Below are 13001 nucleotides of genomic sequence, written 5' to 3' on the forward strand. Positions count from 1 at the left end.
GATTTCAACTTTCTTGTGATTGAGCAGTTGTGAAACACTCTTTTTGTAGAATCTGCAAGTGGACATTTGGAACGCTATGAAGCCTAAGGTGGAAAAGGAAATATCTTCACATAAAAATTAGACAGACGCATTTTGACAAACTTCTTCGAGATGTGTGCATTCATCTCACAGAGTTGAACCTTTCTTTTGATTAAGCAATCTTGAAACACTCTTTCTGTAGAATCTGCAAGTGGATATTTGTTGTGCTTTGAGGCCTACGGTGGAAAAGGAAATATCTTCAAATAAAAACTTGACAGAAGCACTCTGAGAGCCTCCTTTGGGCTGTGTGCATTTCTCTCTCAGACTTGACCCTTTCTTTTGATTGAGCATCTTTGAAAGACCACTTTTGTAATAAATGCAAGTGGACATTCGAAGTGCTTTGAGGCCTATGGTGGAAAAGAAAATATCTTCACATCAGAAGGAGACAGAAGCATTCTGACCAATTTCTTTGTGGTGTGTGCATTAATCTCACAGAGTTAAACCTTACTTTCCATTGAGCCATTTTGAAACACTTTTCGTAGAATCTGCAAGTGGACATTTGAAGCGCTTGGAGGCCTAGGGTCGAAAAAGAAATATATTCACATACAAACTAGATGGAAGCCTTCTGACAAACTTCTTTCTGATGTGTGCATTCATCTCACAGAGTTGAACCTTTCTTTTGATTGAGCAGCTTTGAAACCCTCTTTTTGTAGAATTTGCCTGTGAACATTTGAAGCGCTTTGAGGCCTGTGGAGCAAAAGGAAATATCTCCACCTAAAAACTAGACAGAAGCATTCTGACAAACTTCTTTGTGATGTGTGCATTCATCTCACAGAGTTGATCCTTACTTTTCATTGAGCAGTTTTGAAACACTCTTTTTGTAGAATCTGCAGGTGGATATTTGGAGGGCTTTGAGGCCTCTGGTGGATAACGAAATATCTTCACATAATAACTAGACAGAAGAATTCTCACAAACTTCTTTGTAATGTGAGCATTCGTCTCACAGAGTTGAACTGTTCTTTTGACTGGGCAGCTTTGAAAGAGTACTTTTATCAAATCTGCAAGTGGACATTTGGATCGCTTTGAGGCCTCTGGTGGAAAAGGAAATATCTTCACATAAAGACTAGACAGAAGCATTGTGACAAACTCCTTTGTGATGTGTGCATTCAACTCACAGAGTTGAACCTTTCTTTTGACTGAGCAACTTTGAAACACTCTCTCTGTAGAATCTCCCAGTGGATATTTGCAGTGGCTTGAGGCCTCTGACGGAAAAGGAAATATCTTCACATAACAAGTAGACAGAAGCACTCAGACAAACTTTTTTGTGATGTGTGCATTCTTCTCACAGAGTTGAACCTTAATTTTCATTGAGCAGTTTTGAAACACTCTTTTTGTAGAATCTGCAAGTAGTCATTTGGAGCGCTTTGAGGCCTTTGTTGGAAAACGAAATGTCTTCATATAATAACTAGACAGAAGCATTCTGAGAAACTTATTTGTGATATCTGCATTCATCTCACAGAGTTGAATCTTTCCTTTGATTCAGCAGCTTTGAAACACTCTTTTCGTAGAATCTGCTAGTGGACATTTGGAGCGCTTCGAGGCCTATGGTGGAAAAGGCAATATCTTCACATAAAAACTAGACAGAAGCCTTCTGACAAACTTCTTTGTGATGTGTGAATTTATTTCATAGATTTCAACTTTCTTGTGATTGAGCAGTTGTGAAACACTCTTTTTGTAGAATCTGCAAGTGGACATTTGGAACGCTATGAAGCCTAAGGTGGAAAAGGAAATATCTTCACATAAAAATTAGACAGACGCATTTTGACAAACTTCTTCGAGATGTGTGCATTCATCTCACAGAGTTGAACCTTTCTTTTGATTAAGCAATCTTGAAACACTCTTTTTGTAGAATCTGCAAGTGGATATTTGTTGTGCTTTGAGGCCTACGGTGGAAAAGGAAATATCTTCAAATAAAAACTTGACAGAAGCACTCTGAGAGCCTCCTTTAGGCTGTGTGCATTTCTCTCTCAGACTTGACCCTTTCTTTTGATTGAGCATCTTTGAAAGACCACTTTTGTAATAAATGCAAGTGGACATTCGAAGTGCTTTGAGGCCTATGGTGGAAAAGAAAATATCTTCACATCAGAAGGAGACAGAAGCATTCTGACCAATTTCTTTGTGGTGTGTGCATTAATCTCACAGAGTTAAACCTTACTTTCCATTGAGCCATTTTGAAACACTTTTCGTAGAATCTGCAAGTGGACATTTGAAGCGCTTGGAGGCCTAGGGTCGAAAAAGAAATATATTCACATACAAACTAGATGGAAGCCTTCTGACAAACTTCTTTCTGATGTGTGCATTCATCTCACAGAGTTGAACCTTTCTTTTGATTGAGCAGCTTTGAAACCCTCTTTTTGTAGAATTTGCATGTGAACATTTGAAGCGCTTTGAGGCCTGTGGAGCAAAAGGAAATATCTCCACCTAAAAACTAGACAGAAGCATTCTGACAAACTTCTTTGTGATGTGTGCATTCATCTCACAGAGTTGATCCTTACTTTTCATTGAGCAGTTTTGAAACACTCTTTTTGTAGAATCTGCAGGTGGATATTTGGAGGGCTTTGAGGCCTCTGGTGGATAACGAAATATCTTCACATAATAACTAGACAGAAGAATTCTCACAAACTTCTTTGTAATGTGAGCATTCGTCTCACAGAGTTGAACTGTTCTTTTGACTGGGCAGCTTTGAAAGAGTACTTTTATCAAATCTGCAAGTGGACATTTGGATCGCTTTGAGGCCTCTGGTGGAAAAGGAAATAGCTTCACAATAAAACTGGAGAGAAGCGTTCTGACAAACTTCTTTGTGATGTGTACATTCATCTCACAGAGTTGAACCTTGCTTTTCATTGAGCAGTTTTGAAACACACTTTTTGTAGAATTTGAAAGTGGACCTTTGGATTGCTTGGAGGCCTATGGTGGAAAAGGAAATATCTTCACATAAAGACTAGACAGAAGCATTGTGACAAACTCCTTTGTGATGTGTGCATTCAACTCACAGAGTTGAACCTTTCTTTTGACTGAGCAACTTTGAAACACTCTCTCTGTAGAATCTCCCAGTGGATATTTGCAGTGGCTTGAGGCCTCTGACGGAAAAGGAAATATCTTCACATAACAAGTAGACAGAAGCACTCAGACAAACTTTTTTGTGATGTGTGCATTCTTCTCACAGAGTTGAACCTTAATTTTCATTGAGCAGTTTTGAAACACTCTTTTTGTAGAATCTGCAAGTAGTCATTTGGAGCGCTTTGAGGCCTTTGTTGGAAAACGAAATGTCTTCATATAATAACTAGACAGAAGCATTCTGAGAAACTTATTTGTGATATCTGCATTCATCTCACAGAGTTGAATCTTTCCTTTGATTCAGCAGCTTTGAAACACTCTTTTCGTAGAATCTGCTAGTGGACATTTGGAGCGCTTCGAGGCCTATGGTGGAAAAGGCAATATCTTCACATAAAAACTAGACAGAAGCCTTCTGACAAACTTCTTTGTGATGTGTGAATTTATTTCATAGATTTCAACTTTCTTGTGATTGAGCAGTTGTGAAACACTCTTTTTGTAGAATCTGCAAGTGGACATTTGGAACGCTATGAAGCCTAAGGTGGAAAAGGAAATATCTTCACATAAAAATTAGACAGACGCATTTTGACAAACTTCTTCGAGATGTGTGCATTCATCTCACAGAGTTGAACCTTTCTTTTGATTAAGCAATCTTGAAACACTCTTTTTGTAGAATCTGCAAGTGGATATTTGTTGTGCTTTGAGGCCTACGGTGGAAAAGGAAATATCTTCAAATAAAAACTTGACAGAAGCACTCTGAGAGCCTCCTTTGGGCTGTGTGCATTTCTCTCTCAGACTTGACCCTTTCTTTTGATTGAGCATCTTTGAAAGACCACTTTTGTAATAAATGCAAGTGGACATTCGAAGTGCTTTGAGGCCTATGGTGGAAAAGAAAATATCTTCACATCAGAAGGAGACAGAAGCATTCTGACCAATTTCTTTGTGGTGTGTGCATTAATCTCACAGAGTTAAACCTTACTTTCCATTGAGCCATTTTGAAACACTTTTCGTAGAATCTGCAAGTGGACATTTGAAGCGCTTGGAGGCCTAGGGTCGAAAAAGAAATATATTCACATACAAACTAGATGGAAGCCTTCTGACAAACTTCTTTCTGATGTGTGCATTCATCTCACAGAGTTGAACCTTTCTTTTGATTGAGCAGCTTTGAAACCCTCTTTTTGTAGAATTTGCATGTGAACATTTGAAGCGCTTTGAGGCCTGTGGAGCAAAAGGAAATATCTCCACCTAAAAACTAGACAGAAGCATTCTGACAAACTTCTTTGTGATGTGTGCATTCATCTCACAGAGTTGATCCTTACTTTTCATTGAGCAGTTTTGAAACACTCTTTTTGTAGAATCTGCAGGTGGATATTTGGAGGGCTTTGAGGCCTCTGGTGGATAACGAAATATCTTCACATAATAACTAGACAGAAGAATTCTCACAAACTTCTTTGTAATGTGAGCATTCGTCTCACAGAGTTGAACTGTTCTTTTGACTGGGCAGCTTTGAAAGAGTACTTTTATCAAATCTGCAAGTGGACATTTGGATCGCTTTGAGGCCTCTGGTGGAAAAGGAAATAGCTTCACAATAAAACTGGAGAGAAGCGTTCTGACAAACTTCTTTGTGATGTGTACATTCATCTCACAGAGTTGAACCTTGCTTTTCATTGAGCAGTTTTGAAACACACTTTTTGTAGAATTTGAAAGTGGACCTTTGGATTGCTTGGAGGCCTATGGTGGAAAAGGAAATATCTTCACATAAAGACTAGACAGAAGCATTGTGACAAACTCCTTTGTGATGTGTGCATTCAACTCACAGAGTTGAACCTTTCTTTTGACTGAGCAACTTTGAAACACTCTCTCTGTAGAATCTCCCAGTGGATATTTGCAGTGGCTTGAGGCCTCTGACGGAAAAGGAAATATCTTCACATAACAAGTAGACAGAAGCACTCAGACAAACTTTTTTGTGATGTGTGCATTCTTCTCACAGAGTTGAACCTTAATTTTCATTGAGCAGTTTTGAAACACTCTTTTTGTAGAATCTGCAAGTAGTCATTTGGAGCGCTTTGAGGCCTTTGTTGGAAAACGAAATGTCTTCATATAATAACTAGACAGAAGCATTCTGAGAAACTTATTTGTGATATCTGCATTCATCTCACAGAGTTGAATCTTTCCTTTGATTCAGCAGCTTTGAAACACTCTTTTCGTAGAATCTGCTAGTGGACATTTGGAGCGCTTTGAGGCCTATGGTGGAAAAGGCAATATCTTCACATAAAAACTAGACAGAAGCCTTCTGACAAACTTCTTTGTGATGTGTGAATTTATTTCATAGATTTCAACTTTCTTGTGATTGAGCAGTTGTGAAACACTCTTTTTGTAGAATCTGCAAGTGGACATTTGGAACGCTATGAAGCCTAAGGTGGAAAAGGAAATATCTTCACATAAAAATTAGACAGACGCATTTTGACAAACTTCTTCGAGATGTGTGCATTCATCTCACAGAGTTGAACCTTTCTTTTGATTAAGCAATCTTGAAACACTCTTTTTGTAGAATCTGCAAGTGGATATTTGTTGTGCTTTGAGGCCTACGGTGGAAAAGGAAATATCTTCAAATAAAAACTTGACAGAAGCACTCTGAGAGCCTCCTTTGGGCTGTGTGCATTTCTCTCTCAGACTTGACCCTTTCTTTTGATTGAGCATCTTTGAAAGACCACTTTTGTAATAAATGCAAGTGGACATTCGAAGTGCTTTGAGGCCTATGGTGGAAAAGAAAATATCTTCACATCAGAAGGAGACAGAAGCATTCTGACCAATTTCTTTGTGGTGTGTGCATTAATCTCACAGAGTTAAACCTTACTTTCCATTGAGCCATTTTGAAACACTTTTCGTAGAATCTGCAAGTGGACATTTGAAGCGCTTGGAGGCCTAGGGTCGAAAAAGAAATATATTCACATACAAACTAGATGGAAGCCTTCTGACAAACTTCTTTCTGATGTGTGCATTCATCTCACAGAGTTGAACCTTTCTTTTGATTGAGCAGCTTTGAAACCCTCTTTTTGTAGAATTTGCCTGTGAACATTTGAAGCGCTTTGAGGCCTGTGGAGCAAAAGGAAATATCTCCACCTAAAAACTAGACAGAAGCATTCTGACAAACTTCTTTGTGATGTGTGCATTCATCTCACAGAGTTGATCCTTACTTTTCATTGAGCAGTTTTGAAACACTCTTTTTGTAGAATCTGCAGGTGGATATTTGGAGGGCTTTGAGGCCTCTGGTGGATAACGAAATATCTTCACATAATAACTAGACAGAAGAATTCTCACAAACTTCTTTGTAATGTGAGCATTCGTCTCACAGAGTTGAACTGTTCTTTTGACTGGGCAGCTTTGAAAGAGTACTTTTATCAAATCTGCAAGTGGACATTTGGATCGCTTTGAGGCCTCTGGTGGAAAAGGAAATAGCTTCACAATAAAACTGGAGAGAAGCGTTCTGACAAACTTCTTTGTGATGTGTACATTCATCTCACAGAGTTGAACCTTGCTTTTCATTGAGCAGTTTTGAAACACACTTTTTGTAGAATTTGAAAGTGGACCTTTGGATTGCTTGGAGGCCTATGGTGGAAAAGGAAATATCTTCACATAAAGACTAGACAGAAGCATTGTGACAAACTCCTTTGTGATGTGTGCATTCAACTCACAGAGTTGAACCTTTCTTTTGACTGAGCAACTTTGAAACACTCTCTCTGTAGAATCTCCCAGTGGATATTTGCAGTGGCTTGAGGCCTCTGACGGAAAAGGAAATATCTTCACATAACAAGTAGACAGAAGCACTCAGACAAACTTTTTTGTGATGTGTGCATTCTTCTCACAGAGTTGAACCTTAATTTTCATTGAGCAGTTTTGAAACACTCTTTTTGTAGAATCTGCAAGTAGTCATTTGGAGCGCTTTGAGGCCTTTGTTGGAAAACGAAATGTCTTCATATAATAACTAGACAGAAGCATTCTGAGAAACTTATTTGTGATATCTGCATTCATCTCACAGAGTTGAATCTTTCCTTTGATTCAGCAGCTTTGAAACACTCTTTTCGTAGAATCTGCTAGTGGACATTTGGAGCGCTTCGAGGCCTATGGTGGAAAAGGCAATATCTTCACATAAAAACTAGACAGAAGCCTTCTGACAAACTTCTTTGTGATGTGTGAATTTATTTCATAGATTTCAACTTTCTTGTGATTGAGCAGTTGTGAAACACTCTTTTTGTAGAATCTGCAAGTGGACATTTGGAACGCTATGAAGCCTAAGGTGGAAAAGGAAATATCTTCACATAAAAATTAGACAGACGCATTTTGACAAACTTCTTCGAGATGTGTGCATTCATCTCACAGAGTTGAACCTTTCTTTTGATTAAGCAATCTTGAAACACTCTTTTTGTAGAATCTGCAAGTGGATATTTGTTGTGCTTTGAGGCCTACGGTGGAAAAGGAAATATCTTCAAATAAAAACTTGACAGAAGCACTCTGAGAGCCTCCTTTGGGCTGTGTGCATTTCTCTCTCAGACTTGACCCTTTCTTTTGATTGAGCATCTTTGAAAGACCACTTTTGTAATAAATGCAAGTGGACATTCGAAGTGCTTTGAGGCCTATGGTGGAAAAGAAAATATCTTCACATCAGAAGGAGACAGAAGCATTCTGACCAATTTCTTTGTGGTGTGTGCATTAATCTCACAGAGTTAAACCTTACTTTCCATTGAGCCATTTTGAAACACTTTTCGTAGAATCTGCAAGTGGACATTTGAAGCGCTTGGAGGCCTAGGGTCGAAAAAGAAATATATTCACATACAAACTAGATGGAAGCCTTCTGACAAACTTCTTTCTGATGTGTGCATTCATCTCACAGAGTTGAACCTTTCTTTTGATTGAGCAGCTTTGAAACCCTCTTTTTGTAGAATTTGCCTGTGAACATTTGAAGCGCTTTGAGGCCTGTGGAGCAAAAGGAAATATCTCCACCTAAAAACTAGACAGAAGCATTCTGACAAACTTCTTTGTGATGTGTGCATTCATCTCACAGAGTTGATCCTTACTTTTCATTGAGCAGTTTTGAAACACTCTTTTTGTAGAATCTGCAGGTGGATATTTGGAGGGCTTTGAGGCCTCTGGTGGATAACGAAATATCTTCACATAATAACTAGACAGAAGAATTCTCACAAACTTCTTTGTAATGTGAGCATTCGTCTCACAGAGTTGAACTGTTCTTTTGACTGGGCAGCTTTGAAAGAGTACTTTTATCAAATCTGCAAGTGGACATTTGGATCGCTTTGAGGCCTCTGGTGGAAAAGGAAATAGCTTCACAATAAAACTGGAGAGAAGCGTTCTGACAAACTTCTTTGTGATGTGTACATTCATCTAACAGAGTTGAACCTTGCTTTTCATTGAGCAGTTTTGAAACACACTTTTTGTAGAATTTGAAAGTGGACCTTTGGATTGCTTGGAGGCCTATGGTGGAAAAGGAAATATCTTCACATAAAGACTAGACAGAAGCATTGTGACAAACTCCTTTGTGATGTGTGCATTCAACTCACAGAGTTGAACCTTTCTTTTGACTGAGCAACTTTGAAACACTCTCTCTGTAGAATCTCCCAGTGGATATTTGCAGTGGCTTGAGGCCTCTGACGGAAAAGGAAATATCTTCACATAACAAGTAGACAGAAGCACTCAGACAAACTTTTTTGTGATGTGTGCATTCTTCTCACAGAGTTGAACCTTAATTTTCATTGAGCAGTTTTGAAACACTCTTTTTGTAGAATCTGCAAGTAGTCATTTGGAGCGCTTTGAGGCCTTTGTTGGAAAACGAAATGTCTTCATATAATAACTAGACAGAAGCATTCTGAGAAACTTATTTGTGATATCTGCATTCATCTCACAGAGTTGAATCTTTCCTTTGATTCAGCAGCTTTGAAACACTCTTTTCGTAGAATCTGCTAGTGGACATTTGGAGCGCTTCGAGGCCTATGGTGGAAAAGGCAATATCTTCACATAAAAACTAGACAGAAGCCTTCTGACAAACTTCTTTGTGATGTGTGAATTTATTTCATAGATTTCAACTTTCTTGTGATTGAGCAGTTGTGAAACACTCTTTTTGTAGAATCTGCAAGTGGACATTTGGAACGCTATGAAGCCTAAGGTGGAAAAGGAAATATCTTCACATAAAAATTAGACAGACGCATTTTGACAAACTTCTTCGAGATGTGTGCATTCATCTCACAGAGTTGAACCTTTCTTTTGATTAAGCAATCTTGAAACACTCTTTTTGTAGAATCTGCAAGTGGATATTTGTTGTGCTTTGAGGCCTACGGTGGAAAAGGAAATATCTTCAAATAAAAACTTGACAGAAGCACTCTGAGAGCCTCCTTTGGGCTGTGTGCATTTCTCTCTCAGACTTGACCCTTTCTTTTGATTGAGCATCTTTGAAAGACCACTTTTGTAATAAATGCAAGTGGACATTCGAAGTGCTTTGAGGCCTATGGTGGAAAAGAAAATATCTTCACATCAGAAGGAGACAGAAGCATTCTGACCAATTTCTTTGTGGTGTGTGCATTAATCTCACAGAGTTAAACCTTACTTTCCATTGAGCCATTTTGAAACACTTTTCGTAGAATCTGCAAGTGGACATTTGAAGCGCTTGGAGGCCTAGGGTCGAAAAAGAAATATATTCACATACAAACTAGATGGAAGCCTTCTGACAAACTTCTTTCTGATGTGTGCATTCATCTCACAGAGTTGAACCTTTCTTTTGATTGAGCAGCTTTGAAACCCTCTTTTTGTAGAATTTGCCTGTGAACATTTGAAGCGCTTTGAGGCCTGTGGAGCAAAAGGAAATATCTCCACCTAAAAACTAGACAGAAGCATTCTGACAAACTTCTTTGTGATGTGTGCATTCATCTCACAGAGTTGATCCTTACTTTTCATTGAGCAGTTTTGAAACACTCTTTTTGTAGAATCTGCAGGTGGATATTTGGAGGGCTTTGAGGCCTCTGGTGGATAACGAAATATCTTCACATAATAACTAGACAGAAGAATTCTCACAAACTTCTTTGTAATGTGAGCATTCGTCTCACAGAGTTGAACTGTTCTTTTGACTGGGCAGCTTTGAAAGAGTACTTTTATCAAATCTGCAAGTGGACATTTGGATCGCTTTGAGGCCTCTGGTGGAAAAGGAAATAGCTTCACAATAAAACTGGAGAGAAGCGTTCTGACAAACTTCTTTGTGATGTGTACATTCATCTAACAGAGTTGAACCTTGCTTTTCATTGAGCAGTTTTGAAACACACTTTTTGTAGAATTTGAAAGTGGACCTTTGGATTGCTTGGAGGCCTATGGTGGAAAAGGAAATATCTTCACATAAAGACTAGACAGAAGCATTGTGACAAACTCCTTTGTGATGTGTGCATTCAACTCACAGAGTTGAACCTTTCTTTTGACTGAGCAACTTTGAAACACTCTCTCTGTAGAATCTCCCAGTGGATATTTGCAGTGGCTTGAGGCCTCTGACGGAAAAGGAAATATCTTCACATAACAAGTAGACAGAAGCACTCAGACAAACTTTTTTGTGATGTGTGCATTCTTCTCACAGAGTTGAACCTTAATTTTCATTGAGCAGTTTTGAAACACTCTTTTTGTAGAATCTGCAAGTAGTCATTTGGAGCGCTTTGAGGCCTTTGTTGGAAAACGAAATGTCTTCATATAATAACTAGACAGAAGCATTCTGAGAAACTTATTTGTGATATCTGCATTCATCTCACAGAGTTGAATCTTTCCTTTGATTCAGCAGCTTTGAAACACTCTTTTCGTAGAATCTGCTAGTGGACATTTGGAGCGCTTCGAGGCCTATGGTGGAAAAGGCAATATCTTCACATAAAAACTAGACAGAAGCCTTCTGACAAACTTCTTTGTGATGTGTGAATTTATTTCATAGATTTCAACTTTCTTGTGATTGAGCAGTTGTGAAACACTCTTTTTGTAGAATCTGCAAGTGGACATTTGGAACGCTATGAAGCCTAAGGTGGAAAAGGAAATATCTTCACATAAAAATTAGACAGACGCATTTTGACAAACTTCTTCGAGATGTGTGCATTCATCTCACAGAGTTGAACCTTTCTTTTGATTAAGCAATCTTGAAACACTCTTTTTGTAGAATCTGCAAGTGGATATTTGTTGTGCTTTGAGGCCTACGGTGGAAAAGGAAATATCTTCAAATAAAAACTTGACAGAAGCACTCTGAGAGCCTCCTTTGGGCTGTGTGCATTTCTCTCTCAGACTTGACCCTTTCTTTTGATTGAGCATCTTTGAAAGACCACTTTTGTAATAAATGCAAGTGGACATTCGAAGTGCTTTGAGGCCTATGGTGGAAAAGAAAATATCTTCACATCAGAAGGAGACAGAAGCATTCTGACCAATTTCTTTGTGGTGTGTGCATTAATCTCACAGAGTTAAACCTTACTTTCCATTGAGCCATTTTGAAACACTTTTCGTAGAATCTGCAAGTGGACATTTGAAGCGCTTGGAGGCCTAGGGTCGAAAAAGAAATATATTCACATACAAACTAGATGGAAGCCTTCTGACAAACTTCTTTCTGATGTGTGCATTCATCTCACAGAGTTGAACCTTTCTTTTGATTGAGCAGCTTTGAAACCCTCTTTTTGTAGAATTTGCCTGTGAACATTTGAAGCGCTTTGAGGCCTGTGGAGCAAAAGGAAATATCTCCACCTAAAAACTAGACAGAAGCATTCTGACAAACTTCTTTGTGATGTGTGCATTCATCTCACAGAGTTGATCCTTACTTTTCATTGAGCAGTTTTGAAACACTCTTTTTGTAGAATCTGCAGGTGGATATTTGGAGGGCTTTGAGGCCTCTGGTGGATAACGAAATATCTTCACATAATAACTAGACAGAAGAATTCTCACAAACTTCTTTGTAATGTGAGCATTCGTCTCACAGAGTTGAACTGTTCTTTTGACTGGGCAGCTTTGAAAGAGTACTTTTATCAAATCTGCAAGTGGACATTTGGATCGCTTTGAGGCCTCTGGTGGAAAAGGAAATAGCTTCACAATAAAACTGGAGAGAAGCGTTCTGACAAACTTCTTTGTGATGTGTACATTCATCTCACAGAGTTGAACCTTGCTTTTCATTGAGCAGTTTTGAAACACACTTTTTGTAGAATTTGAAAGTGGACCTTTGGATTGCTTGGAGGCCTATGGTGGAAAAGGAAATATCTTCACATAAAGACTAGACAGAAGCATTGTGACAAACTCCTTTGTGATGTGTGCATTCAACTCACAGAGTTGAACCTTTCTTTTGACTGAGCAACTTTGAAACACTCTCTCTGTAGAATCTCCCAGTGGATATTTGCAGTGGCTTGAGGCCTCTGACGGAAAAGGAAATATCTTCACATAACAAGTAGACAGAAGCACTCAGACAAACTTTTTTGTGATGTGTGCATTCTTCTCACAGAGTTGAACCTTAATTTTCATTGAGCAGTTTTGAAACACTCTTTTTGTAGAATCTGCAAGTAGTCATTTGGAGCGCTTTGAGGCCTTTGTTGGAAAACGAAATGTCTTCATATAATAACTAGACAGAAGCATTCTGAGAAACTTATTTGTGATATCTGCATTCATCTCACAGAGTTGAATCTTTCCTTTGATTCAGCAGCTTTGAAACAGTCTTTTCGTAGAATCTGCTAGTGGACATTTGGAGCGCTTCGAGGCCTATGGTGGAAAAGGCAATATCTTCACATAAAAACTAGACAGAAGCCTTCTGACAAACTTCTTTGTGATGTGTGAATTTATTTCATAGATTTCAACTTTCTTGTGATTGAGCA

Source organism: Pan paniscus, chromosome Y, assembly GCF_029289425.2.
Source record: "Pan paniscus chromosome Y, NHGRI_mPanPan1-v2.0_pri, whole genome shotgun sequence".
NCBI classification, from domain to species: domain Eukaryota; kingdom Metazoa; phylum Chordata; class Mammalia; order Primates; family Hominidae; genus Pan; species Pan paniscus.